This window comes from Aythya ferina (assembly GCF_964211825.1).
Source record: "Aythya ferina genome assembly, chromosome: 13".
NCBI lineage: Eukaryota > Metazoa > Chordata > Aves > Anseriformes > Anatidae > Aythya > Aythya ferina.
In genome coordinates, this window is record NC_140311.1 from 14,844,877 (window position 1) to 14,870,598 (window position 25,722).

General features: G+C 50.6%; 1 protein-coding gene and 1 long non-coding RNA gene across 2 annotated transcripts in view; one reads left to right on the plus strand and one right to left on the minus strand.

Moving 5' to 3' along the window:
• PIN4 (peptidylprolyl cis/trans isomerase, NIMA-interacting 4) overlaps positions 1-25,722 on the minus strand; it is a 76,076-nt gene that overhangs the window by 23,518 nt on the left and 26,836 nt on the right. The gene's annotated exons all lie outside the window — the stretch shown is intronic.
• LOC311444237 lies at positions 19,076-20,313 on the plus strand. Its single transcript, XR_014697766.1, has 2 exons — positions 19,076-19,411; positions 19,522-20,313. It is a non-coding gene; the product is annotated as an uncharacterized lncRNA (long non-coding RNA).

The following is a 25,722-nucleotide window of genomic DNA, read 5'->3' on the forward strand; positions in this document are numbered from 1 at the left end:
GCATTGGCAGCATGTTCTCCTTGAGTCGGCATGGCTCTGGAGCACAGTGCAAGGGTGGGTGGCCCCTAAAAGTGGAGAGCACCCCAGATCCTGCTGGGTGCACCCCCAGACCCTGCTGGGGGTACCCAGCACCCTCCTGGCAGCCCCTGTCGCCTGGGGAAGAAAAAAAATTGCAGCAAGCATAAAGCACCGCGTCCCCCGCGTGCCCTTCCAGCATCCAACTATTTTCAGCACTGGGAATTTCCTGAGCCGGATGCTGATCCTGTCTGCACGATGACCCTCGCTGGGCTCCTCCGTGCCTTTGCCTGGGCTCTGCTTGAGTTTGTGTTCCTGCACCCAAGCCCAGCCCCATGGGGCTGCTGCGCCATGTGAAGGACACACTGCTTCCCTTCTTTTGCTCCTTGTTCAGCTCTTTTGGGTACCCCTGAGCTCTCCTGTAAGCTGCAGAGGGCAAATTCCACGCTGCAGTTGTGGGTTTTCACCTCTTTCCCCCAGATAGATTTGTGCACAGCAGGAAGATTTGGTTGTGGTGCCTCTCTGCCAGCACTGTGCTGGTCCCTGCTTGTTTGCAAGTGGGGAAACTGAGGCACGGGGTCACATCCTGGATGAGGGTGATGTCAGTCTGATCCTCTCAGCCCGGTCAGTCCCTGACCATGAATCATCTTCTGGGCAAGGAGAGCATCTGGAGCCCATCAGGATCCCTCGCACAGGTCGAGCAGGGAGGAACAGACTGTGCTGAGCTCTGCTCGGCTCCAAGCCTTCCCCAGCCCACCCTGGCCCTGGTGCTGACCTCTCATACTGCCAGAAAAGGAAAAATACACACAGACATTGTGCCTATTTTTGTGGCTTTTCCAGCAGAGAGCTCCTTGCTTCCAGGTTGCCTTAGAGTAGCCTGGTTTAAGCTGTTCTCCATAATGACAGCTACTGTCTGCACTGGTAAGTGGGTACAGAGCTGGGAACCCCCCCTAAATGTGAGCAGAGGGCACTGAGCACAAGCAGCAATCTGTGGGTAGTCAAGGGACTCCAGGAGCCGGGGGGATTCATAAAAACATCCCACTGTGCAAGACCCTTCGCAAAATAACAAAATCTGGCTGCTTAGCCGTTTAAACATTTGTTTTTTTAATTGTGCGTCTTTTCCTCAAGTCTTCCATTAAATTTTTAGTGAGAAAACTAAAAGGACTAAACTAAAAGCAGAAACGAAGCGAGCTGAATAAACGGGGTCACCACGTTATTAGGCTGATCGTGACGCACAGAGTGGGGCTGGCCGGGGCAGGAGCAGCCACAGGCACGCTTTGGAGCTGCTGGACAACCCCCACAGGACAAATCCCACGGGGAAGCAGCATGGGGCGAGTCGTGCGGTGGCTCCCATCCTGCTTTGGTCCATGCTCACGGTGCTTGAGCCGGTCCCTGGGGGCTCTCAGCCACGCTGGGTTATTTGCTCTGTTTTTCACAGCCTGCATTCTGCAAACCCCAGAGCCCAGCCGCTTGCTGCTGAGCCGTGGGGCAGCGGCTTGGGGTCTGTGGGGCACGGACCCCTCTGCGTGGGAGCTGCTGGGGCCACAGCCAGCTGCAGCGGACGTGCAGAACGCCGGCACAAGGAGCAACGGGCTCGGCCTCCTGTGGGAAACATCTCACTTGGCTACTGGCCGGGAAGGAGCCTAGCCAGTTCTGCAAACACTGATTGCAACCAGATGCTGCCGGGGATGCGCTCCCTGCCCCAGACGGCTCGCCCCGCGGGAAAGCCCACCCTCGCCCCGTGGATGTGATGCCACGGGGACGCTGCCAGCCCCTGCAGGGTTGGGGTTTCCTCTGCTCCCGCTCCTGCGAGTGGCTGCACAACCACCCAGCCCCGTTTTTTTTATTGCAGCAGGCTCTGCAGCTGGCGGCCAGCTGGATAATTTGGGGAGCCCGGCCCTGCCCTCGCCTGGATGGGAACCATGAGGAGCACACGCAGCGAGGGCCAGCAGCCTCGTGCCTTCTCACCCAGAGCCTGGGCACACGAGCAGGGGATCCCAGCCGCTCTCGGCACCCTGCGGGGCTCCCAGTGGGCTCCCAGTGCCCACTGGAGGGTGCTCTCTGCCAAGCTTTGCCTCTCTGCTCCTGCTCCCTAGCGCTAATTGGCAGAGCAGTGCCTCCGAGCACGTCTTCTACAACCACTTGATGCCATTCCCTAACAAATTAGGATGCAGAGTAGCCCACACACAGGATACTTGGTCCTAATCCTTGTAGTAGCTCTTTTTAAATTATCCCAGAGACTGTCTGGTGCTGTGAAGCCGGGCTTTGCATTAGCTGAAACTTTTCTCTCTGGTGTGCTACAGTATTTGTTTGTAGAAGTAGCTACGCAGCTACAGAGGCTTCACCCAGTTCCCTGGCTTGATTAGGTTTCTCTGAGATGCTTACAGGCTTTTCTGGATTCAATTAACTCCCCCATGTGTCATCGACAAACTGGGCTCTGTTTTCCAGCTCCTTCTTTCCAGATCACTGTTGAAAACATTAACATATGCAGCGATGAGACCCGCTCATGAAAAATTGGAAATTAAGTCCCCTTGGTTTTCTGTCTCTGACTTTATTTTATTTTATTTTTTTCCCCATAATGTCATTCTTCTCCTGCCCGTTTGTGCTGCACCTCACAGGTATTCTGGCTGGTCCGAACGAGCCGTACCTCCCGTTAGAAGTAGGGACACCACCGGGGACGTTTTGGAGAGACTGACGAATTTCCCTTCCTGGAGTCCGTGTCATCCCATCTGTGCTCTGTTGGTCTATTTTTAATCACAGCTTAAAAACATTTTCCAGGAACAAATGCAAAGCTTACTGGCCTGCGCTCCCTCAGTCCCCTGGAGGCGGCTCGGGTCCAGGTACCCGACTCAATGCCAGGCAGAGCAGGGGCTGCGTGGTCGTGGAAGCAGATCAGCAAAATGTCTCCCCCTCCTTCCATCATGTTACCACACCTCATGGGGTCAGCGTGGGGCTCTCAAGTGGTTTTCATGATCAAAGGGGGTGGTAATATGCTAACAATAATCGTTGTAATTGTTCAGCTCCTGACAGCCGGCGCGTTGAGCCCTGTGCCTCGCGCCCACACACCCCACCTCGGGGGAACTTATGTGTTCCCTTCTGCACTTTGGCCAGGCTTCCTCCCGGTGCAGCCCTCTAGGGACCCATATTTGCCCTTTTTTCCATCTGTGTTGATCTTTTCATATTTCCAAAGCCTGGGAGGACACCATCACATCCCCATCGGCCCAGAGAGCCCACACCGGAGCTGCTGGGCTGGCTCCTGGCCCCAGGTCTCACAGAGGAGCCATTCTGTGGTTGGAGCAGGGGTGAAGAGGTAGCGTGGATTTAGTACGGGCAGCTCCAGATCTCCTTTGATGCTGAAACCATCCTGGTGTGCAGCTGAACCACCCCATGAACCCTGGTGGATGCAGGACACCAGCAATGTCAGGCTGCAAAAGGGTCTGCGGTGGGATCTCACGGGGGATTCCTCCCATGGAGGAGACGCTTCTGCTGTGCTCACGTGTGAAGTTTCCCAGTGCTGGAGGACAGGGCTGGGCCCCATGGGACCCTCGGGCTCTGGGCAGGAAGGGGCTCAGCATCACTGCATACCACCAGCCCCTGTGCAAAGGGACAAGAGCGCCCCGGTCTGTGCCCCAAAACTCCAGCAGTGATGTTCGAAACTCTTGGCCTGGAGCATCAGCAGAGCCCTCACAGAGGACATCGGGGTGGTGGAACCGCTGTTCCTCCAGCCCCTCTGGTGGTAGCTGCCAGCAGCATCTGAGGAACTGCTGTCTGCTAGGGCAGCAAAACCTTGAAAACCCCAACAAACAATATTGCAGCCTCCCTACAGAGGGCAGCTGACAGGGAAGACTTGCAGGTCCTCAGTAACGTTTCCTAAGGGTCCTCTTGTCCTGTTCCCAGCAGGAAGGGAACGTTTGTGTGGCTCCAGCAGTGGTACGGGGAATTTCTCTCACCTGTCTTAACAAGGGGGCAGAGGGCTGCCCGTAAGAGTGAAAGTCATCCTGTACAAAACGTAGTTGTGCCTGGGCAGTGTCCCACCACTCGTGCAATCTTTCTTAGTATCAAGCTACTAATTAAAAACTTTGCAGAGCTCGACTATATTTCTTTCCCTCTATTTTGCAGAATGCTGCTGTTTAATCTTCGGGGACACAGAGCTCATTATTCAGTGTGCTGGCAATGATGAGTAAGTGCTTAAATAAACTAGCACAAAATAATAATTATCTGATGAAACCCACAGGCAAAATTCAATCTGCAGGGCAAAGGAGCACAGCTCTTCTAATAGACGCACCGCAGGTATTTGCATCTGTTCAGAAATGATACTTTGAAGCTGCGTGAATACCTGTGATTTTTAAATGAGTCCCAGCACATGGGTCACTTGGGCAGAGCCAGCGTGGATGTATCTTGCTGCACGCTCGGAATCACTTACCCTTTTCTTTTGCTGTAACAGGAGGCTCCAGGCACGCTGGCAGTCGTGGCATTTTCAGCTGCAATGTTCTCGCTTGCTCTATTTCATCCTCAAGATAACGTACTGCCACGATTGAAAGGAGATTTACTTGTGCCAACAGATTTTGAAGATCTCTACCAGTTTAAAAGATGGGCTGGCAGTGGCAGGGCAGCAGCACGGAGGGGATACACAGCCTCAAGGACTGGGAGAACCTGGGCAGATCTATCCCTGTGATCAGGAACAGCATGTTGATGAGCCCAGCTCAGGGCTCCCACAACCCAAAGACCAGAACAAGGGCTGTCACAGGGGTATTTAGAGACAGAATTTGATTAAATTATAACTAGCACCTGGTGGAGGCTTTAGCATCTACACCAGGTGCTATTAAAGAAGAAAACAGCTGGGAAGGGGTCACATCATGGAGTGTGTTCTGCCTTTGGTGTTTTCTGGTGCCTTTGCCTCTTGTGGAATGGCACTGCCTGTCACACTTGGGATGTTTCTCCATGGGTGACACAGGAGCTCTTCTGTATATCACAATCCCACAGTCTCAACCTCAACGTTCGCCCAGCCACAAACCTAACAAATATCATGGTAATTTACTCTCAACCTTTTTTTTTTTTTTTTTTTTTTTATCTTTTCCTGAGCTCTGACTCAAAAGCCAACCCACGCTTTAAAATAACTTTGCTTCTGTTTTCCTAACCGCCTAAGTAAGCTGAAGGCAAACCATGGAACAGCTGCTGGCACCGACCTTCACCCTGTTCCCAGCACTCAGCTTTTCACCGAGCAGCCAGCGCCCACCTGCAGCCTGCTTCTGCAGCTTAGCCCCACGTCCCCCTTCCGACTTCTGCTCTTGTTTGCCCTAGCACTGCTGGCACTTTCCTGGAGCAGGCTTTGGGAAGAGTGTGTGCGAAAGCTCCTGCTCCAAATGCCCTGAGATTTTAGTCCACAAACATGGGCTGTGAAGGGATGAGGGTGCCCATTTGTCACAGGGCTGCGTTCCTCATGGAGGAGCCCACCGGGTCTTTCAGAGCCAGGATCCGACCCACCCTTGCGGGGAGCACAGCATCACGAGGATGTGCCCTCACCTGCAGGACAGCCTCTTGACATGAGGGAGCCAAACACGCCGACAACTTGAAGCAAAGCCAAGCAGAGAGGCAGGGCCACGTGCGTTGCAGCCCTCCCCATCTCCCCCAGGGTTTGGCAGGGCTCATCACACCACAGGCTGCCTCAGCAGCTCCGTCCCTTCCATTAGCATGCAGTGGCGAGAGGAGTGTCACGCCAGGTGATCCATCACTGTCACTTCCCATTACGATAATAAATGTCTCCCGCTTCCTAATTTGCTCTCCTGGTCCTGCCAGCCGTGGCTGCGTTCCCTGCACATCTTAAACGCACGGAGAACATTGTCATTACTGCCCGTGTCATTTGCTAAGTGTCTCTCAGCTACTTAAATAAATGTTGGTTAGAACTTACCCACATAACAATGTGCTGCCGGGTGCTCGGGAAGCACGCTCTCCTCCTGCCTTTGCTGTCTGGCTCCTCTCCTGGAGTGTGTGGAGAGGCGAGGGTGGAGGTCGGTGTCTGCACACGCACTCAGTGCCCTGTTCCCCAAATAAGTGCCAAACTGGGAGGGCAGGGACCCAACACAGGGCTCTGGAGTCTCCTCCAGCAGCCAGCTGCCACCCAAGTCCGGTGCTGAGCCCTACCCAAAGCACACCCCCTGCACTTTGGATCCATCTCACAGGTGAAAGCCCCTCTTCCTGCTCCTGCCTCCCAGGCCCCTTAACCATCTTTCTAGTTTCCAAATCTTTTCCCTAGCAGCACATCAGACAAGCTGTTCTGTCGCTAACATGTGCTGGTAAGGTCACATACGGCTGCTTGTGCTTTAGCTGTTTTACTCATGAGCAGAAAACTCTGGGACCTGGGCCACGAGCTAGAGCCAAATCAATGAGAGCTGTTGTTGGCTTGCATTTTCTGAAGAAGAAGTGGGATCATGCAGAAAACAAGGAGAGTGGAGAGCTCTTGCATCGGGGCACCCGGCGTTTGACTCCACGCCAGCAAGGCTTCCCATGGGAAACGTCTGAGCAAGACACGAGAGGCCAAGGAGACGTGGGAGCCCTGCAACGGGAGGCATTCAATCTGCTCTGCTCGGGGGTTTTGTGTTTCCTTCATCTGCGTCAGAGTTTCGGCAGCAGCTGAGCTTTCCCATAGAGGCGAGGAGCTGTGCTGTAGCGGGTGGCGGGGTGGGGAACTCTGCGGAAGAAATGTGGGACGATGCACAGATCATCCCTATGGTCACAGACGCACAGAATCACAGAACAGCCCGGGCTGGGAGAGACCTCACAAGGTCGTAAGGTCCAACCTGTTGTGGGGAAAGGGAGCCTCAACAGGAGGCACCCTGTACGGTTGCATCTTGAAAGTCTCCAGCGATGGGGGCTCCAGCACACTCCTGGGGAGGCTGTGCCAGTGATTGACCATTCTCACTGTCATTTTTTTCCCCTGGGAGGAATGCACGGGTGAGAAACTGAGGTGCCAAACCTCTCGTTACTGATGAGTTACTTGGCGCCACTGCAGAAGGCCAGCAACACATCAGGACTGCCGGTGGCAGTTCAACCAGTGTCTCCTTCAGGAAGATGGGTGTTTTGATAATCTGCTGATCGAATTTGCTGATTATTCCGCAGTTCTGGATGGGCTTGAAAATGAGCTTCTTCATGGGTACACCTCACTGGCTGGAATAACCGATTTGGTATTCATTAATACATACCTTACATTTCATTCTTTCCCTCAGAGGGGGCTTTGACTTTGAGCCAAAGCTGCTGAATTGTGGCCAGCAACCTGCAGGTGGCTTTCCTTCAACTCCTGGGCCAGCTGGAGTCCCACTGGGCAGACTTCAGGCCATGCAGCACTCAACAGCAAACACAGAAACACAGCTTGAGACACCTACAGCCACAACCCCAGCTGCTGCGAGCCGTGATCCTGTGTGCCCAGACCACCCGAGGGTCCAGCACACACCATGGCACGGGGAGCAGCAGAGCAGAGCTCAGGCCAGCTGCTGGTGGAGGATGTCCTTGCTCGCCCTTACGTGGAGGTGATGCCCAGCCCCATCCTCTCGCCTGTCCTTGCCACAGGGACCTGTCCTACCCCCTGTGGGCAGGCCACCGGGATGCTGTGCACTGCTGCTGTCGTGCCTGTCCCGACCCCTGCTGAGCAGGGTATCCCCAGCCTCCAGAGGTACATCTGCAGCCCTGGGGCCAGGCATATCTCAGGGGAGTTAAGGAGACGCAGGATGCCTCAAATTTCTACGTATGACCAATTTCTCATAGCTCGTTCAAGCTCTGCTTTACTTAGGCATGTTCCTAATGCAGTGTTTGCATGCAGAACTTGCCTCTTTCAGGCAGAGGGCAGTGAAGTTGCCTTCAGATATACATTTTCTTAGTATTTCCCTGATTTTCAGAGGTTTAAGCATGGTCAGTTCCTAATTTTCAAAACTGTGAGCTTTGCTGAACTTCCCATTGTAGAGGGACTCAAGGCACCAGCAGCGATGTGGGTTTCTCCCCTGTGGTTCTGGTGCATGAATGAGGATGCTTTCGTTCCCCCAGCGTCCTTTGAATTTGTGAGCAAATAAGGAAAATACTGCATGAAAATAGCTCCATGGACAGCATGAAAAGACGCACCGCTAGATGTCACTGTCCTGGACGGTACCTGGAGGATGGAGCTGAGGACACGTCCATCAGGGGACAGCAAGCCCTGCGCCTCGAGACCCTGCTTTGAGCGGTCAACACGAGGCTGTGATCTTCCCAAACCAAGCAGGATCCGTCTCCATCACCTCTTTGCCCCATCTTCCCTAGATGGACTCAGACAGCAATGGGAAAACATCATTTTATCATCAGTGAGGGGTTTAGAGCAAGGTCCCTCTCTGCTGAAGTTTGGCTTTATATTTATATTCAGTGGCTTTAGCCCTCTTCTAATCTAAACTTTTAATGTATTGGTGCAACTGTAAATGGCTGAGCAGCAGCCATATACAATGCAGCAATATGTTTAATTAGATACGGGCTACTTTATATGCAACATTTATTTTAAAGACATATTAAATTACCAGCATATTTTCTTCCTGGCTTTGCATAAATATTTATAGGGCCCAGGGGGGGACTGCCTCTCCCGGCAATAAATAGTGTTACTTTTCGATATTGAAATACACGTTTCTAGAACGGAAATGAATTATTTATCCTCCTGGTGTGAGATGTGTCCAGCACCAAGGCAGGCTGCGGCAGAGGAGCATTTGCTGTGGATTTCATTCCTCGGTGGCTCTGCACAGCCCTGCTGGGTCCCATCACTTTTGGCTGGGCAGCTGCACTGGGTGAGATGGTTACAGCTTTTGGGGCCTGTCCTCTGGGTGTCACTGTGCAATTGCTCTAGAATTGCTGAGCATCACTGCTGGAGATTTGGCCCAAAGAGGAAAAGGAAAATATTTCTCATCGCTTGCAGCTGACGGCCAAGTGCTCTTGCTTGTTTTGCACTTTAGTCCCCCTTGGCTCACTCGAGCCTGCCTGCCTTAACTCCTGCTGCAGCACTCGCCCAAACCCTGCCTCCCTCCTGCCTCTGGCCTGGCTCCTCTCCTGCTCGCAGGATGCACAGGCACCTACCTATGACCATGTGGATTCAGAAGTGGAGACACAAAGAAGGCTGTGGGCAGCACAAAGCTGGGGAAACCTGGCCTCAGTCCTTCACGTTTTGCCAAAGATCTCTCTGAGAAGCATTAATTCATGTCTCAGGTGATGGGAAGCTGCTGGAGAAGCCAGCAGCCCAATGATCCAGCCCAAAGATCCAACGCAAGATCTGTATCAGCGACCTAACAGGCATTAGGTGAAGCCTTTTATCAGCTCTGGGGCAGGAGACCTTCACAACAGGACTTTGCAAGAGGGATGCTACCAGCAAGGGAAGGCAATGGGTTTTGTTCTTTGCTAGGGGCAGGTGCAAGGATAGGGACACCTGCCCAAGCCTGGTTGCCTTACCCCTCCTCTCATGCTTTCTGGGGTGCATACTGTGGGCAGAAAGTCTCCAGGGCTGGAGGAAAAGAGTGGGCGATGGCTCCAGCATGGAGAGGTGGGCAGGGGGTACCAGTCCTGGTCCTGCCTGTCCTGCCAAGCATCTCCAGTGTCACCTGCAACGCTCCAGGAACTACATCCCTAGTGATTTGTTAATAACTACCCCTGATGTTCAGAGTCAGAAAGGCAGAAAGGCCATTCCCACTCAATGTCTCCTCTGGGCTGTGCCATGAGCAGAGTCAGCTGGCATCTTGTGCGTGGAGATCACTTGAAGCCCAAAGTCCAGCCAGAAAAATTCCCACAAGGCAGGGCTCAGCTTCCCAGACAGCAAACTGCAATGGAAATGTTCCTGGAAGCAGCTTCACCTCCAGACTGGAGGAAACCATCTTCGAGGAGCACTTCCCTGCTCCCCAGACTGAAGAGATGTGAGGAGTCCCTGGATATCCCCTCAGACCCAAGGCTCTGTGACAGCCTCTAGTGCCTCCTGCTTTTTCTCTCCTCAGGGTACTTTTTCTCTCTTTCAGATCAGAACAGAAACACCGACGATCCTTCTTGGAAGAGGGTTGCCATTCTCTGCCCAATGTTGTAACCACAAGGTCTCTCTGTCCATTTGCACCGCCCAACATCTCTGTCCCTGGAGGTCCTCCACTCTCTGAGTCAGTGACATATGTCTTGCTGCTATTGCTGATGATTTTTGAAGTCTGATAAATAGGAGAGAGTGAGTACTTCAGGATAAAATCTCCTTTGTTGGAGCATGCACTGTTCCCTAGTAAATGACGAGCCATAGCTAAGGGAAGGCAAGGCAGGAGAGCACTACCTGCCTCCAGTGTCAGGGGTTGCTTCTCCCCAGCTGCTGGCAGTAGCCTTGTGGTCAATACTCATCGGCAAATTTGCCTTTAGGGAATGACTTGAGGTAGGAGAGACTTGAGGCTCACAAGCCCAGGAAAAAGGAGCACTGGTGAATTGAGACGAGCTGGCAGTGTGGCGCATTCACGTCTTGCTGCTCTTGGGGAACACGCCAGCACTCACACAGCTCCCTGGCACATGTGAGGACCAAGGCCAGGGAGAGAAGCTTTTTTCCACGTGCTCATTTGAAACAAGTGATGAAAGCCCGGGCCATGGGTGCGGCACGGCCAGGCCACAAAGCCTGTTTGTTTCCACCTGGGACCCAGGGCTGAGGTCCTGGGACATGGAGAGCCAAACCTGGTGCCTCGCTGTCACGAAAATGTGCGGGTTTTGCTGCTCTGTGCCTTGCCTGTACTTGGGTTTGGTCCTGAAATGTTTGATCTCTTGTTGGTGATGCTGATAGGGCTGCAGATGGAAGGGGAGGGAGAATGAGATGTAGTAACACAGATGCACCTGAAGTCACTGGATGCCTCTGTCCTCAGTAGGCTTCTGCCAGGTTCAAAGAACAAACATGATTAAACCAGCTGAGCACACTCCTTGTAGTTCTCTGCAAACACTTGCCTGCCTGCAGACAAGAGCTGTGAGGTAGCTTGTCAGACCAGCATTGGAGAGCAAAACCTGGGCAAGCATTTCCCCAGAGTTTCTCTCAGATCACACAACCCCTTTCCCAGAAACCCAGCAGCCACTCTGGCCTGGAAAGAGGACTTTTGCTTTCCCTGGGTTATTCCCCGGTGTGCTGTCACAGACGGTGCCCATCACGCAGTGGCTGGCATCTCCAGCAGTGCCCACCAGCCCCTTCTGGAGAGCTCCCCTTCTGTGGGACACCAGCTTGTTGCTTTTGTCCTTGTCACGGCCCGGAGAAATGCAGCTCCTCTCCTCACACCTCCCCTGGGGCCACCAGGCACGGGGGGCTTTGAAGAGCTGGGGCTGAAAGCAGATCGAGAGGAAAGGAGCTGCTGGGAAGGCGCAGGGCAGGGGCAGGTTATTTATGATCCCCTTTCATTTCTGTTCTGACGCACTCAGCTGCTTCTGAGGCTCCTGTGCTTTCAAAAGGAACGTGTTCCAGTTTCTTTTGGGATAAAACTTCACTTTCGACGTTCAAAGCTCTTTCTGAGGAGCTCGTTATATAGAAAGCATCCAGGCAAAGCCACCTCGAACCCCTCAGTGCTCAGGGCCCCTTCCTCCTGTTGTGGATACAAAAGCTCTGACCCCAGAAGGCTGCTGGCACTTGCAGCCTCTTGCCGCCCTCCTGGGCATGTAAGGCACACAGTGTCCTGGCTCCTTCCCACTCTACTCATGTCCATTTTTTTATTGCCAGAAATCAGCAGGTCCTTGGGCAAGAATTTGTTCGTTTATTTATTTATTTATTTATTTTCAGTCTGTGCATCACTGTAGCAGTGACGTGGATGGTAAGCACTGCCGGCTTTACCTCCTGGTGGCACATTTTTGCAGTGGAGTCAGCCCTTCCAAAGTGTATCTAGCCCTCAGAGTCATAAAAAGAAGGCTTGTACATGTAATGCGGAATGAATTACCCAGAAAACATGTGCTGGAGTCGGAGAAATCATGGAGAGGGGAGCTATGAGACCATTCAATGGGGTCTAGTGTGTGGCTGGGGCTGGAGCAACATGGCATGGGCAGTGTCTGCAGTGACAGTCCTGCAGGGAAGGAGCGAGTTGTGCTGCTCAGGCACTTCCACGTAGCTTCTCAGGAGGGGTGTCAGAGCCCACCCTGAAGCCTTCTCTGCAGTGGGGAGCGGACCAGCAGAAGATGCTCACGCTGCACCCAGGGCTGTTGGCAGCAGCCCCCGCAGGAATGGAGCAGCAGAGGCTACCAAGGAAAGAAGGCAATGGCAGGGAATGGATGGAGCTGTGATTCCTTTTGTCATGAAATCAATAAATCAGTGGTCTCACACTCTTTTTGGCATCTCATCCTGCTTACAGTTCCAGCCGGGAGGCAGGCAGCACAGGGAGCTGGTGTCTCTGCAGTGAGACACCAACACAGCTCAGCTTGCTGAATGTCAGAAGCCACAAAACATTTAAAAATAGCATTTGGATGACCTTCCCTGACCCCGTTAGTCATCCCCCTCCTGAGAAGCGCAAACGAGACCAGCTTGGACTCCAGCTGCAGGTCTGCTCCTGATGGTGGGGCCATCAGCGAAGAGGGGAAAGAAGCTTCTCAAGTCATCCTTTTCCTACAGCTTCCCTTCTCTTGCCAGCAGCTCCTTCTCCATGGATTCAGTGTTCACACCAGTGTGCCAGTTTAATTTAGTCACTGGTGGTGAAGATAAGAACTCACCTCCCATAAAGTGTGCCTTCCATTTCCTTTCATAGGTGGGCTCACCTGAGATGAAAGCTGGTGTTTGTGATTTCTTCTTTTTTTCTCACAGCAGTTTTATGCCCGTTGTAGCCCAGAACTGGCCATTTCAAACTGAAAATACCCATTGAAAACAACCAGAAAATGCATTCGATGGTTTAACTCTTGACGGTTTAATTCTTGGTCCCCAGTTAGCATTAGCTGGTTTTGCTTTCAAAATTAGCATTGCAATTGATAACTGAGCATGGGATAACTGCTTCTGGATTGAGCTTCTGTCAGCTTTCATGACAGTTCATTCAGTCACAAAATGATTTATGCAAGCTCAGGGCCTCACAAGTATGATTTTCCGTTTTCCTGCCTAAGAACTGCTTTTATTTTATACTCATTGCCTCTTATTCCAATTCACAAATTGATGCTCATTTTTTGTCATTTATTTGTATTAGCTTTGGACTGAGTGAGTGCAACACTCATTAAAGAGCTGAACACAAACAGGAGGCATGTGTGCACGTACATCTGGAGCTGCAGCAACAGACAGAGAGCATCCACATCCCGCGGCTCATGTACACATGAGTAGGCTCATAATTATTTAATTGATTCTCCCTTCCACTTAAGTGATCAGGTAGAAGCCCCGACTGGATGGTGATGCACTAGAAGCGGCTGGGTTTCCTCTCCTGCAGGCCATTGTGTCCCCACATGCGTTAGCCATGGCAGCAGAGTGGTTTTCACCTGAGCTGTCCTTGATTAGCAGGTACGTGGTCTTGTAAGCTGGGAGGCTGGGGAGCACCTCAGCCCAGAGATGTCCCATCCACCGGTGAGGACTGGAGCTGTGATATGACCACAGGACATCCCACCAGCCGGCCCAGCATTTCTGGTAGTATCTGCCGTGTAGGCTGGGATGCTGGCAGAAGAGCTCTTCTGCTGGCTCTTTTGGGCTGTGATGAGGTGCTCCCTGCTAGGTGAGCTGCCACCTTGGTGTGCTCTTCACCCCTGCCCACTCGTGGGGCATTGCACATCCTTCACCAGCTCCAGACAGGACACACGGAACCCTGTTTGTTTCAGCAAGCAGCAGAAGGCACAGAGAAAGCACTCACCATCCTTAACACAAAGCCAAAAAGCAAATAAAAGGCCCTTTGTCCTTTCCCTCATTAGCGTGTTCATCCCCAGTGCAGGGGAAGTAATTACCCATTTCTTCGTGCCTGGTGTGGAGAGTCTCCTCTTCTCCTCCGTGAGTGTCCAAACACCTTGCCTGCAGAATTAATTGGTGTGCACAACGGATTTCTTCTTGCTCTATTGCTCTTCTAATTCTCTGAAAGGGCTCTGTGTTTTTTGGTGTTTTGTTTTTTCCCCGGTATCCATGCAATTAACCAAATTGGGCCAATTTTGCCTTTCGGAAGGGACGGCCCAGGGGATGGACAGCTCTCAGAGGTGCACACAGACCCTAATGGTCTCAGTGTTTAGCTCTTGAAAAACATCTCCTACCTACTGGTAATAACTGATTTGGAAGACATTATTGAATTAATACTATTGATGTCCCCTCTTGAAGGTCGGGCTGGTAATAAAGTCACATGATAGTATTTATACTAACATTAAAATTAATTACTTGCCATTTTTATGTGTATTAATGATTTGATTGCGATGCTCTTTATAGCTGTAATGGAAGGCCAGTGACTGATATACCTCTGTTCTTTATGAATGTAATTAAGAAGAAAGCACTTTAAGGCATTTATTCACAAATAGCACCAGCCAGGCTCCAAACCTCAGGTGGTACGTACAATCTGCACTGCTTATTAAATGTCATATTCACAATTACGGGTTCCTGCATGATTTACATCAGGTTGCTAGAGTGGGATGCGATCTCTAGGCATGTTCCTGTGTGAGCAACAAGTGGGAGCTGCAACTGGAGACAGGCGCAGCTACGTGGAGTCGAGCGCACTGTGGGCGAGGATCGTGGCAGCCTCAGAGCAAGAAAGTGCCATGCTGGATTTCTGCTGATGCTCTCCCTCCTCTATCAGCCCTCATCTCTCTGGTGTCCACCAGACCACCCAGGTGTTTAAGACATTCCACAGTTTCCATTCCTAAGGGGTCACTGGCCATTTGGGATTGAGATCTCCACAGGCTTCATGCAGGAGATGTGTCACTGTTGGTTTTGATTCCTCCATATGGTAGTGGAGTGCTCTGACTGGGCAGTATCTGACAGGCAGTGCACAAGAAGAGCTAAGCCTCTTCTCTCTGTCTCCTCCTCCAGGTGTCTGGCCTCCTTCCCCATGAACATCTGAGATGTCACTGTGAATTTTAATATTCTCTGCTTATGGGTTGCTGACCTTCCGCTGGGGTTGGTTCCTGCTGCACAGAGTCCCTGTTCTCCCAGGGATGAGGAGACATAAGCCATTTGGTGAGGTCAGCGGGAATCTGTGATGTATTCTGGACACACCAAATTTGCTTCTGTGGTGCTAAAACAAACAACAAACTAACCAAACAAAACAATGCTGGCAAGTCTCACCTATCTTCTTTTCCCCTAGAAGGTTGTTTCTAATCTGTCCCCTACCAACCCTGCGCACCATGGAAATTTGGAAGCAGCAGCAATCATCAGGTACACCCACCGTTTTCGTGACACACATTTCTGTCACTCACGGCAGTTCACCTGAGATTTTCTGCTATTAGCAACCAGGTTTGTTGCTAATTCATACTAAATTCAGGCATTCAGATATCCCAGGCAAGATGAGGGCAGTGAGTTTGGTAAGTGCCCTGCCAAGGGCAATGTACAATCTGAATAGGTGGACAGAGAAGCTGACGACAAGCCATAGAGGATGGCTGTCATTTTGAGGCAGTGGTGAATACTTGCTTATGTAGAGAGGGAATGATATTCTCTATGTCTGATCAGTACTAAATATTTCAGAATGCATGAAGTCCTGGCGTGCATTAGCATATGGCAGAGTCGCCACATTTTTGGCTACTGAGAGAGGATGATTAATTAGTAAGACATTTTTATGTATGAGAGGAAAAACATCACAATCTTTGTGGTTGGCAGCATGCTGATGTTTTACATTTCTGTAAGGAATAGGAGGATATGTAAATTGGCACGCTTCCCTGAAATGTTTACCAGCAAACATTTATCCTTGTTTGCTTAAATAAAAAAAAATGCATGTTGCATGTTAGAGTAATAGTACGTTGGACATAGGCCCTTTGGAAAGGGAAATTGGATAGTACAAACTCCCACTGCAATAATACACTTCTCTAACTTTAAATGAAAATATACACGTAGTTAGGAGAAAAATTAAGCTTGGGAGAGGAAAGGAAGTTCAGAAGAGATTTGTAACAGAGCCATTAAGAGCATTATGAAATGGAAATGGAAATGCAGGTGTATGAAAGCACCAGAAGCAGCACGAGGAAAGGGATTAGGAGAGTGAACCATAGTGATAACTGAGGACAGGACTGACAGCTGAACCAGCAGGCACTGCAGAGCCTGTGGCTTGCGTCAAGACCACAGCACATGAAACTTGTTAGCAGAGAGCCTTCACCCAGCAACAGGAAGATGGCACTAAGGGAGTGCTTGTCATATGGGCGTTTATCTTCCTGTGGTCTCAGCAAGAGGACAGATGGTGTGCGAAGATGCCCAAACCAGCAAACAAAACACAACAGGCATAAACGTCACCCGAACACCTGAGATTCAGGAGGCGAGGTTCTGAGGCAGAAAATCCTCCCACAGTAAATGTTTGACTCCTCGATCATAGAAAAGGCCTGTCCCCAAACCAGTTTCGGGAGCACATGTATTAGGAGAGGTGGGAGAAGGGGCAGGCAGCAAGCGCAGACCACAACATAGCACAGAAACATATTTAAAGGTTTGGGGTTAGAAAAAAAAGGCCATTCCCCATCAGATCAGATCAGCACAGAGACATGCACAGTAACGCTCGAGCTGGGTACAGCTCTCCAAGTTCCCTGCAGAAAGCAACCACAGAAGAAGGCTCAAGGGAGGGTGCCAATTAGCCATGGTCTTGCTGGAAGACTGAAGCACCTGAGCCCATCTTTGGAGAGGCCTGGAGCAGGATGTCACTGTGTCTGCCTGATGGACCACTGGTTTGTGTCTCCACTGCCCAAGCACTACTGCAGAAGGAGGCCTTTGCTTGGTGCCCCCAGGAATTCAACAGAGCTCAAAGTCCATGTGCAAGGATTTCTCTTTGCTTGCTTCCCCCTTGTTGGATAAGTGGTGGCAAACGAGGTCTTGTGGAGCTAAATCGAGCATTAACTGTTCTCCCTTCAAAACTACCGCTGCAGCCTCTCTGGGGAAATAAAAACTGTTTCAAAATGTGACTCGGATCAGATTGCTTCCCCTCCAGTGCTGGGAACCTCCAGGCTTTGCGGCGGTGTGTGGCTGGGAGAAAGCTGCTGGCAAAGAGCAGGGCTGTGGGGAGGTGCAAGGCCCAGCCAGGGCAGGAGGGCGCTGGACACGGCTGCTGAAGCACTGATGCCTCACCACAAAGTCCCGAGAACTGTGATTTCAGTCCATCTTTTTCACCCCACTGCTATTTTCACCCCATCTCTCTGTGCCATGTGCCTCCCCGAGGTGCCTGCTGGGCATGCCTCCCCCATGGGACACCCAGCTGCCTCCGCCAGGCCCTGCTGCCCGCAAGCACCATGCGGAACTGGGGGGTCATCCTCCAGGGTGTCAGACCTGGAGGAGGATGTGGGACATCACCTCTCACCCCCCCGCATCCAGAGCGATGCAGGCCAATCCATGAAATCAGGTGAAGGAGCTAACCCTGCTCTGGCAGCAGGATCTCCACAAGAAAATAAAAAAGAGCCAGGCCCGTGGATGGCGGAGCAAGAGCTGCTCCCTCTTATGCTGCCTTCAGATCAGTTATTCCTCCCAGACGAACAAGAGTCTGTCTTTTGGCAGAAAACCAATGCTGGCAGACAGGAGAAGAAGCATCTGCTAAATGAGACGCATGCAAAGCTCTCCGTGTGTTGGTGATTCAGTCCAAGGTTGAGTGCAAATGCATCGAACTTCCCAGGCAGCCGGCTGGTGCGTCACGGGACGTGCGGATGGAGCAGGAGGGAGATGTCCCCTGCACCTGGAGGACACCTGGGCTGGGGCTGGTGCAACCTCGTGGAGAAATTGGCATTAGTATTGCTCAGCCAGTGAAGGGTGAAAGGTGGCAGGGAGCTTCTTCCTAGGACCTCAAGTGCAGCTCTAAGACAAGGCAGGAGGTTTAATGCCATATGACATGGTACCAGCAGGAATAATGGGGTGAAACTCAGCAAAGACCGAGTGCCAGGGAATGGATTCAGGCAGTGAGGTCAGGTTGGGTGGGAAGGGGCCTTTGGGCACACATACCAGTCTGTGGGCTCTTTTCTTCCTTCCCACTCTTTTCCCAAGCTGCCCTCTCCAGCGGGCCTGCCTGCACACGCACGCTGCATGGGTCGGTTCCAGGTTAGCTGTTGCAGCCCCAGAGCTGCTTAGGGCTGCTTCAGCATCGATGAGGCAATGCTCTGCTTTGCAGGGCTCCCAGAAATCCTGCGTACAGGCTTCTGATCCAGGCGTCTGCCTGCAGTGGGTGTTAGGGCACATCGCACCACTGAGCACCCCCCTTCCTCCACAAGCCCCCATCCTGTGGCTTGGCGCTGCGCCTGCTGCGCAGGGTGGGCTGCATCCCACCGACACAGAACAGTGCGCTGTGGCTAGTTAACGACGTGTAATTTACTGCCTTTATGTTTATTGCCAAGGGGAATTATCCAGATTAATCACAAAGTTCTGTAATAAAATAAATAAATAAATAAATAAATGAAATAAAAGACAGGCAAGTGATTTGTCGATGGAAATTCCTCCCCTGTTTCCAATGAAAGCGCTTGCAGTAATCTCTGTGGCTTTGTTTCTTTCGGCTACCTGATTTTAATCCATAAAACGCTGCTATGTCTCAGAGGTACCTCACGGGTTGGGGTTGCTGGGACAGGGATAACTCCAACTTGGGGAAGGGTGATAAACCCTTCAGGGTGTGTGGCCTCCGGGGAGAAGACTGCACCTGCTCTGCAGAAACAGCCAGGAGAGCAGTGGGTGCTGTCGTCTTTCTTCCTCTAGTTCTTTCCCATCTCTTTTGTCACATGAAAAGGTAGGTGTTCTGCATCAAAAAAGATTTTTTTTTGAAGAGCCACTTCAAACATTTTGTTTTTGTTCTCAGCTTTCAGGTGTTTCCTCAATGAAAACCAGAGGCAGTTAACTCCTTTCCAGGTGGTTGTAGCAGGTGGCTTTCAACCTCCTATGTGTGTGAGGGGCAGTATAAAGTGCCTTCCTCCAGCTGATATCCCTGCCAGGTTTGCTGTAACAGTCCCACAGTTTTTTTTTACTCTCAAGGAGCCTCAACTGCACTCACCAGCTGCTTACAGAGACCAAGCAATGCCTCTGGCAGTCACAACCAGAAGACTTGCACTATCTTGCACAGAGGAGGAGAAAATCCTTGAAATCTGGATACCTCAAGAAACAGCTGATACCCTCTTAAAAAATATTGCATTTCTTCCTGATTCTCTTCACCTGATGCCTTGTAATTGCCATGCTCAGGCATGTTCACCAGAGCAACAGTACCCACACGCTCCCGCAACTCATTTTTTGGGGACTTGGAAGGAGCTGTGAGCACTGGCCTGGTGGTGAGGCTGGTTGCCCAGGCTGGTGTCTTCTTCGGTTGGCTTCTGGGGAGGCTGCATAGGGGTGAGAATTGGTGCTGGGCTCTGACCTTTGTGGTAGGGACTCACAGCCAAAAGCATCCTGCGACCCCATGGGCTTACGGCAACACCTCCTCTGCCCCTTGACTTCCACAGGCAGCAGGAGCCTGCGGGGACCTATCTTCATCCCTGGCATCCCCTGTTCCTCGGGGAGATTGTGGCAAGGAGGCAGCAACTGCTGAAGAAGAAGCCACGGGATGGCCCAGGAGTGGGTGAGCCTGGTACAAGGGCACAGGACGTTTTTGTGTCCCCAAGCCCAGGCTGAGCAGAGAGGGGTCCCTCTGCCTCAGGCTGGTGGCCACGAGTACACCGGGGGCTCCACAGAATGTGTGTGGCCTCTTGGAAAGATGCCCACGCTCCCCAGAACTCTGTCTCCTGGCCAACACTGAGATGCACTTGAATGAGACTTGAGTTTGGATGAAGCTGGTTCAAGCAGATCCTCAGTTTTACTTAGTTATGCAGTGCTAAGAACGAATAGCATCCAAGTTTCTGCCAGAAACAAATGTATGTTTGCACAGATTGAAAAGGTTACCTGGTTTCACTCCATCCGAGATGGGTTATTTACTATAAATATGTTTGCACTGGAGTTGTGAAAATTAAGGCATGTTGATTGAAAACCTTACAGCAGATGTTGTCTTAGCATCCCCCAGGAAACTGTCACAATCGTCTTTTCTTAATGTGGAAGTGACACTTGCTTCAGAAACAGTTTGGGAAATGAATGTTGCACTGAGGAGGGGTTTGTGTTGTGTTGCCAGCGGAATATCATATGCCTGTTTGATGCATTAAGCAACATGTAAAAATTTAATCAAAAGCACATTTATTATACATGATAGTAAAAAAAAAAAAAAAAGAAAAGAAAAAACAAAACCAACCAGCAAGGGCTTCTGCTACTCATTAACTTCCTTAAAAATGGCTGGAGAGAAAAGGGAAAGTGCCTGCGCCTAGCAAAAAGGCTTGGAAATAAAAGTGCCGTCATTAGCATCACTGACCTAAAAAAAGATTTGGCTTAGGAGTGAGCTCCCCCAGCGAAATTTCATGTCTAGGCGAGCAGGAAAAAATAGTCGAGGGGATCCTAACACACTTGGGGTCTCCATCTGCTGGGGTCCCTTCCCTGTGCAAGCAGCCAGCTGGGTTGGGGAGAGCGAGGATGCATCGGATGGTGCTGGCAGGGACAGGGATGCACCCTCTGCAGCGAGGGGTTGAGCAGGTTCATGAAGGGGCTGGAAATAAAGTGGGCAGGGTTTTATGGAAAAGTTGTGAGTGCGGATGGGAGCTCTTTATGGAGCAAATAAAGGGAGCAGAGTCGCTCCCCATGGTGTGCGTAAATATCTCCGAGAGTCAGAAGCTGTGGATGGCCAAGTGCAGCCGAAATGGCTCAAAAGGAGCTGGCCCAAAGGAGAAATCCTGGAGGATGGACAGAAACCCACTGGCATTCCTTCATCCCGGGGCCAGCAGTGAGAGCAGAGAGGGAAAGGCTGCTGTCAACAATGCTCAGGAGTTAGAAAATATTTGGAAGAAGGCAAAGTGGTTAAAGAGATTTCTTTTTTATTTTTATTTTTTTTTTCCAGCACAAAAAAATTGCATAGTAGCCAAGAAAAAAAAAATAAAGAAGAAAGAAATGAAAGGAGAAAAGCTGGTGGGAGGAAAATGGATCTGGAAATCGGGTATCTCAATGTCAGTGGCAAATGGTTTTTAGAGAGAAAATTATTGCAAAATACTGCATGAGTAGGATTTTACCCTGTCAGACAGAAAATAAAACTATGGGAAGGGCTGAACAGGTTGCAACCATAATTGATTTTGACTGTAATTTTATGAGGGCAGGAACTGTTTGCACAGGCCCTGGCAAAGACTGAATTCTCTTGCTCATAAAAGGAGCTGGGTGACATGCTGCTAGAAAATGACTTATTCCTTGAAAAACGGTGTTGCAGATTGAGTAAAATTATTCAAATATCCAAGGTAAATTTAGAAGCGAAACTGTTTACGGAAAAGCTGAAATGTTTGATTTTGAGACTTTTTAAAGAAAAGAGTCCCACTTTTCTTTTCATATTAATGTTCTGAAAGGTGGTTTATATTTTATTTCTTTCAGAGTAAAATAAAAAATAAATTTTCTCTAAATGAAATTAAACAAACAAAAACCCCGTTTCAGCTCAATAAGAAAATTGCGACATTTTTGGAGAAATCCAGGATATGTTTTATTTGTTTTCTTGGTTTAATGCCAGAGCAAAAAATAAGTGCTTTGGAGAGCTCTGGTGCGTGCATGCTGTCAAAGGACGTGGGGAGAGGGGGTCAGCTGGGTCTCACTGCGGAGGATGCGAGACCCTCTTGTAGCAAAGAGGGGAAATGCTGGAAATGGATGTGTCAAGAAATTTGTGAGAGGCTAGCTGTCACCGGCTGCTGCATGTGCTGCCCGTGCTGTCAGGGTTTTCAATAATAATTGTGTCCTCTCCGTGGGAGCTGCAGCCATCCGGTCTTCTGCCTACTGGCTGAGTGAGCTGCTCATCTCCAAGGCTCGAGGGAAGAGGGAAAGCTCATTAGCACGCAGCACAAATCACTTTAAAAAGTGGTCATTTCTGCAAAATGTGTCCCGGGGACACTCACCGTGCTGGGGCTGGGTGCCAGCTGATGAGATGATTCGGTCTCCTGACAGCACAGCCTCTGCACGAGAGATGGGGAGCAGGAGGGCAAAACCTCTTCCTTGTGTGACACCTCTGTGAATTAGAAGGTGGCATGGTGGCACAACGCTGGAGCCAGCCTGGCTCAGGGGGCTGCCCCTTTGCTGTGGTCCTTAGGTCTCCACTTCTGTCCTTTCCCACCTTGTCCATGGAACCCACAGTGACATGGAGGAGAGCAGTGCTCCAACAGCCACTGACTTGCTGCTGTCGTTGGATTTGCTGCTATGTCCTCTGCCACGCAGGTACCATCTTCTGGTGTTTAATTTCAAACGACTGTATGTGCTTATCCATATTCCTTAATAACAATGATAATAAATAATGCACAGAACTTTAGCTAGTCTCCTGGGGAGAGTCTTTCAATTTGACTTCGAAATTTTTGTACCTACTCGCAGCTTCACAGATACCTCAGATGTGGCATGTTGAAAGCTGTGGCTGATGTGCAGTGAGAGCACCACTCTGTGCAGCAGTGTGCTGGCTTGTGCACGCCTGCATGAATCCCATCTTTGAAAGGTTAACAAAGCACACAGTTTGAGTCATGATGGGGTAATTGGGGAACGTGCAAAGCTTCATGGAAAATGCTGTGGAGGTGGTATGTTCCCAGTCATATCTCAATATATTAAAGTTTGCCTTGACCATGCAACGATGCCTGGAAATGCGCATCTTAGAAAGATGATCCCTGCAGAGCCCATTGCCCACTTCAGATACACAGGGAGGGAACTAGGTACCTGAACACACAGTTTGAATATTGTTTGATGTGACCTGAAGTGTCCCAGCTGCCTTTGCATCACCTATAGATCCCTTGGAAATGTATCCTGAGGCTTCTGCAATCACACAGAACACCTGTATTTTGGTACCCTGTATTTCTGTTGAAGTCAGGTAGCCTCTGGAAACCCACTGAATTTAATTTAGGATGCTGGTTCATTCAAGACTTGACACACAACACAGTAGTGATGTCAAAGAGACACATTTTGAGAGTGGATCTAACACACAGTGCTGAACAGTATTTTGTAGTCACGTTTTTCATCCTGGGGATGCCAGATGTACTCAGTGTTCAGCTTAGGCTTTGTTCTGTGAAGTCAGGTTTAATACCTATATTTGCTCCTTGTTTTATAAGGGGATGCAGTTCAAGCATGAATATTCTGCCCTGCAGGCTGGTTGTGCTTTCAGGTCACGTAGTGTCTGCTCTCTTAGTACAGATTGTCCTGCCAGCCTATAGAGAAATAAGGTCCTGAAACAAGGCAGTGGATTGCCCCATCTGCCCAGACTGTCAGGCAAGACACCCAACACACAAAGGCGCAAGTGAGCTGGAGTTAGTCCATAATTGAGGTTGTTATTCTTGTTCAGAAGAGGAATAATTGCCACTTGGTCCTCAGCAAAATCTCCAGGGAGAAAACACATCTCCATGGCCAACACTAGAGCTGTGAGAATCCCCCGTGAGCATTAGCACGCTCCTGGATGCCACTGCAGTGCTGCAGAGGACCCACAGCTCATGGTGCTGGTGGACTAGGGGGAGCGCAGATGCAGGGTACGTGGGTTTGGGGCTTCAGCAGCCTCCTCTGAACTGAGAACACGTCCTGCCCCAGGAGACAGGAGCCATGGTTGTGCAAAGTCTCCTGCCTGTGCTGCTCAGACCTGGAGCTTGTGCCTGCATCCCAGCTCCTGGGTTCTGCCAGAACCCCAGGTTACACGCAGCGCTCCCCAGGGTCAGTCTGACAGCCTGATTACAGGACAAATACCACTTGTCAAATAGGCCAGGAAGTTCAGCAAGGCTCTTAAAAGTTTTTGGACCCTAGATGCCTATATGCCCCAAGGACGCTGCTTCCCTGATGTCCTTGTGGCCACAGCGGATTCCTTATGCTGACTTTTCATATTGCTGTTCAAATGGAAGAGACAGCACTAGATGTTGTTACCCAGCTGTGCTCAGCCAGTCACACCATCTGTCCCCTGCCCTGCTAATTTTTTTAACTAATTCCATCCGGGTTCATTAGGTTCCTGCACGCTTTGTGAGTGCTGGGAGCTGAGCAGAAAGTCCACCTCTGCCCAGCTGCTGGGAACTTCCCCCTGAAAGCTCCACTGCTAGCTTGGACACTTAGAGATTCTCCACATCTGAATGTGAAGCACCCTGATTCTCTTGGCATTAAATATTGTGGCTTTCACTCCTTGCTGAGTTCCCTCTCCCATGAGGCTGCTGTGTGGTCTCAGTGAACCTCTCCCGGCGTGGCCGCGGGAGGGCTTTGTGCTGTACCCAGCACAGCATTGGCCATCACAGATCTCCAAACCTGGTTGCTCTTCCTTCTGCCTGCCCCGCCAGTCTGAAAATCAGCAGTTTCCAAGCTGAACAGGCAGCTGCTAGCTCTGTCCTGGGCTTCTCTGCTCCATTTCGGAGCTACAGCCTGCAGTGTGCGCCATGGGTGGAGGCAGGTATCGGTTTGTAAAGGCCAGTGCCAGCTCTCGAAGGCATTCACAAGAACTATCCAAGCCAGAAAACTCCTCGAAATCTCATTTCTGTGCACCAAAGCACTGCATAAATGAACAAAACAAACAAACAAACAAACAAACAAAAATCCCCACCCACCTTTTAATGAGCCCTGATCGTTCAGCAGAGACCAAATGTCACGTCTGTGATGTGCCACAGAAAGAGCACAGGAGGAATGAGGGCTATGCCAGGGTCTTGGGTGAGCACAAGCCCTTCCAGGTGGCTCCAGAGGAAATTTCTTCTTGGAATCACTTTGCTGATCAGCTTAACTTGACTGTGTGCCAAGGCATCCAGGAGACTTAAAACAAAGAGCCCCAGCACACTGTGCTCCAGCTTTTCTCTTAGATTTGACCCGGGCCCAAAAGACATCTGAAGCATCATGTGGAAGGAAGCAACTACTTGAGTTCTGCTGGGGACCAGCAGAAATTGCAGACTTGATTATAAACACATATAAATATAATAAAAATATAAACGCATCATGTTTATATTGCAGATTGATGCAGTATAAACATGCTGTGGGTCATGGCCGGCAAGCATCCATCAAGTCCCCAGACAACATTATTCTTCCTTATGCATAACTTTTGCTGCCAGGACCACAGGGAGGTGAAAAATCAACCACTTGATGTCCTTTGGGTTCACATTTTGTTGTCATCACTGTTGGTTCCTTGGCCCCAGGAGTGGGTCTGATGAGAATTTGAGTATTCTGGAGAGTCTAGCTCCCTGTGAACTTCCTTCAAAACCTTTCTGGAGACCACACTATTTAGAGTATCGCCTCTGTTTCCATGCCAAGCACGCTGTGGCTTTCTCTAGCATTATGGAGCCTAGGTCAGAGCTAGCTAATAGAGGTCCTGAAACACAGCCATCTAAATCATTTCTGCTCTGAATCCATGCAAAGGCAAAAGGGTGAGGGGAGGTCACTGGGAGCTGGAATGAATTGGCCAATTGTTCCCAGTTTCCCTAACCCAGGCACAGCCTCCATACGCTGTGCTCGGCGTTCGGCGTGTGCGAGTTGCCAGCACCGCAGCTGCAGAGCCAGCAGCTCAGCACCCAAAACGTGCCCCAGACCCGCCCTGTCCTCAGCAACTTGCTGGTTTCTGAACGTCATCAAGCGCGACTGCTCCTTTCAGACTGCACAGTCTAAACTTTTTG